The sequence below is a fragment of the Rhinoraja longicauda genome, unplaced genomic scaffold (genome assembly GCF_053455715.1).
Source record: "Rhinoraja longicauda isolate Sanriku21f unplaced genomic scaffold, sRhiLon1.1 Scf000487, whole genome shotgun sequence".
NCBI lineage: Eukaryota > Metazoa > Chordata > Chondrichthyes > Rajiformes > Arhynchobatidae > Rhinoraja > Rhinoraja longicauda.
Genome location: NW_027601704.1, coordinates 27,434 through 31,921, shown reverse-complemented (window position 1 = coordinate 31,921; position 4,488 = coordinate 27,434).

Genomic DNA, 4,488 nt, shown 5'->3' with positions numbered 1-4,488 from the left:
TTCAGCACTTTCTTTTGTGAATTAACCAGCATCTGCAGTTCTTTTTTTCTACTACTTATGCAATGCTACTCTAATACTCGGTTAATCGCGGACAATTGGCAGTAATGGACACCATTGTGGTCCATTATAATGAGGGTTTACTGTACTCAATTCTGGTCAACTCAGAATGCTATTGAACATCATAAGGGGTGGCATAGTGGAGCAGCTGGTAGAGCTGTTGCCTCAAAGGGCCAGAGACCCGGGCTCGATTCTGACCTCAGGTGCTGCCTGTGTGGTTTGCATGTTCTCCGTGTGACTTCATGGATTTCCTCCATGTGCTTCGGTTTCCTCCCACATCCCAAAGGTGTGTGGGTTTGTAGGTTATTTGGCCTCTGTAAAATTGGCCCTGATGCGCAGGCAGTGAGATTCCGTAAAACTAATGATGACGGGTGATCAAAGATCATCAAAGGGCCTGAATCCATGCTGTATCACTAAACTAAACTAAATCATGAATACCTGCGCAAACAGCATGACATGCATATAAAATTGCAAATTGAATCTTTTGCACAAGAGGTACACTGTTATAAATCATTAAATGGGATTAATTTTATGCCACAATTCTGTCCCACAACGCCCAAAATACATGGGCAATGTGACTGAATTCAAGGAGTTTCTGTTTAAATCTTAATGGCAAGGTTGTAAACTCAGTTATTAAAATATCAGTGATTTCATCATTCTTGTAAAATTAAAGTGTGTATCATGAAAGTCTTGAAAATAATCCTATTTATTAATAGTGATAGTTGACAAGAAAGATGATTGACTGAAAAACATCATTGCTTACATTTACATTTTTCACCACTAACATACCAAGGATTCCAATTGCCATCATCTATATACTAAAACTCTTGTTTGTTTGTTCCTGAACTACAGCCAAAACGTTATTCAAATTTTAAAATCTATCTCCTAGGGAGGGAGGGGAGTTGAGGAGGATGGAGTGGGGGGAGGGGAAGGGAGAGAGAGGGGGGGAGGAGAGAGGAGGGATGGGAGGAGGTCGAGGGAGGAGAAGGAGGGAGAGGGGGCGGAGGAAGGAGGGGGTTGGAGGGAGGATAAGGGGGGTTGAGGATGGAGTGGGGGAGGGGGAGGAGGGGATGGGGCAGGAGAGGATGGGAGGAGGAGGGAAGGGGTGGAGAGAGGGGGAAGGGAGGAGGTTGGACGGAGGGATATGGGGGGGGTTGAGTGGGGGAGAGGGAGTGCAGAGGAGGGGAAGGGGTGGAGGGGAGGACAGAGGGGGAAGGAGGATAAGGGGGGTTGAGGGGGGAGTGGGAGGGAGGGAGAGGAAGGTAGGGGGAGGGGAGAAGGGAGGGGAGGGGGGGGGGGGGGAGAGAGGGTGCTGCACCAATGCAGAAGTTTGGGCCCACTTGGTCTAGTTAACCTTAAAATTTGCATATATTCCCTAACTGGCAAACACACAGAATGTATTTGGCATTACTGTGACAAGGAAGTAAAAATGCCAGGGCTAATCATTTTACAACAGTCATGACATAGCACGATAGTACACTAATGAATAAGTCCTAGTGATTTATTTGTTCAATGTTTTAGTTTGGTTTGGAGATACAGCATGGAAACAGTCCCTTTCGCCCTCTGAGTCCACGCCGACCATCGATCATACTCGTTCTATTTTATTACACTTTCTCATCCATTCCCTGCACACAAGGGGCAATTTTACAAGGGTCACAACCTACAAACCCACACGCCTTTGGGATGAGGGAGTAATCCGGAGCAGCCAGAGGAAACCCATGCAGTCACAGGGAGAACCTGCGAACTCCACTAAAATAGCATAAGGTCATGATCAAACCCAGGTCTGTGGCACTGTGAAGTAGCAGCTCCATGAGCTGTGCCACTGTGCTGCACTCTTAAGATAACTTAAGTTATTTGTCATGCAAACTCAAAATGCATTATAGGAATGATGCAAATGAAAGTAAAAAATGTATATTCTAAAATGATAGTACTTGGGTTGTTAGGAAATGCAACAAATTGTGTCCAAAGGCTAAAGAAATTACTCATGGAGACACAAATAATTATATATTGGGAGCAGTGTGGTAAGAGGAAAATAAGTTTAGGTTTTCAGTATTAAATCCACGAAAGCTGATAAATGTGAACTTGGTAGTGAATTAGGAGCAGAGGTTGGAAAGTTTGCAGATATAAATGAAGTGAGGCAATCATAGGGTTTGTTAATTAAGACATCAAAATGATTCCAATGCTCATTATAAAACATTTAATATCCCAAGTACCTGTAAAGCTGTTGAAAGAACTTCATTATTCTGGTTCATATCCAGCGCATATGATAAATAAATACTCGACTTCAAATAATCACATGAAGCATAGCCATTGTAACCATATCTTACATGCAGTTTATTACTGAACTTAACTAGATTTTTATTGGAACCATGATTACTTTCTGAGGTGTGGTCATTGTGATAACACGAGAACCTTGATAGAGGTATGGATTATTTTCACAATTTTCTGATCTTCGTCATGTTATCAGGAAAAAGTCAGTGAGGAAAAGGTTTGCCACATTCCTTCAAGGGGTGTAGAAGAGGAAATCATTAAAAAAGAGTAATAATAAAGTAATTAAAAGTTTAAAAATATTTAAATGTTTGAATCAGGATATCACGTGAGGGCTGAAGAACATATAAAATTAACCATGACAACTGGAAATGTGCTGTGGGAGAGACATTTGATTTTTTAGCATTGATACAAAACACATTTGTGTCTGTATACATTATGCCAACAGAGTTCCTTCAATAACTGGCAAAAAAATTAGAACTGCAATGAACAATCTAGAGTGTTAATAGAATGAAAACAAACCACTTGTGATCTGACTCAACATACTTTCAGAGAGAGGGCCTGACTGACCAATGAGTCAATTATACAGCACAGAGACATGCCCTTAGCCCACAATGTCTGTGCTGAACATTATGTCAAGACCAACTCTTCATAATTCATATTCCACCATTCCCTCCATCTCCGTGTGCCTGTCCAAAGACTCTTAAATGTTATTATCATATTTAATGCCACTTTGCAAGATAAATAGTAGTGGGTAATGGCTATTTAGGAAAGAAATTAAGCTGGGGGAATGAACAAAAATTAATGACCCAATTAATCAGTACATAGGCTTGAGTGTGGAAGTGAAAATTGATTTTGCAAAATACAAAATAACAATATGGGGGAGGTAGTCAAATTCAAAGAATCAAAGCAGAATTTGGACAACATTTGCTTGTGAAAAATAGATTATTCAGTACAAACAGTATACCGTGGAAGAATGGGAAACCTTTAAATTATAAAGATGGTGAACTAGTCAGGGCACTAGTGATTTTGCCAGAAAACTAATCAGAGGCAGTGAGCCTTAAAGTGTACAGTACTCCAGTCACAGCATCAGCACTTTGTAATTCAAGGTTGTTCAGATGCCAGAGGAATATCAACAACCCACTCTGACAGTGCAGATCTCAAGTGCCAGTGGAACATGTCAAGGGGAATGACTGGAAAGAAAAGGAACTCGAGCTCTGAATGGATGTGAAAGACATGAAAAACAGAAATACAAGATACACAGTATGACACCATGTTAAACTTAAATGGGAGAAACATAAGTATTTTTGCAAAATCATTGGTTAATCTTTCTGAGAAACCAAACAGGTTGAACTGCCTGTCTCTTTTGGACAAATACTTGTGAACTGAATAAAAGCAGTTCTTTTTACAAGACTTTAAATATAGTTGAAATGCCATATAAATGGAGCAAATTACAATAAAAAGCACGCCACAAATACAGAATTTTCCAGAACTTTATTTTCCAAAGCAAACAATTTAAGTTTCACATTTGTTCTTTGGATGAAAAAAGCCTGAGATTGAATAAGTAATTCTTCACTTATAAAGATGAAGAGCAAGTGTCTACACATGTTCCTACAATCCTAATACAAAAATCAGCTGATCGGATTAAAAGGTGTTTTTCAAACCAGAATCATATTGTGGGCCATCACATTCAAAATTAACCCAATGTAAAAAGATCAAAGTGTACCAAATAATTGAAATTGGTAATTATATAATTAAGGGTGATAGGAAAGAAATGCCTTTACTTTGAAATTAAGAGCTTTGCTAAGCCTTTGGGATCAAGAGACAGAAGTAATTGGAAGCATGTGGTAAAACTCCAATTTTCTGGGTTTCTACCTCCCCTCTATCTACCGCTGATGAGCAACCAAACTGTTTGTAAATCAAAGAACAGAATTAGTAACAGAATATCACAATTTGCCTCAGTATGTTGAAAGTATGGAGGATTTTAATACATTTTCAGTTGTGAACTAAGTCACTTCTGAATGCAAACAGACTAATGTAAACATTGTTTAGATTACGTTCATCCTTGATAGTTAAAAATGGATAATAAATGAATTAAAGTTGTTAAACCTTCTCTCAGATTCAAGAAATTCAATGAAAGAACTCCACGAACTAGGATATGCC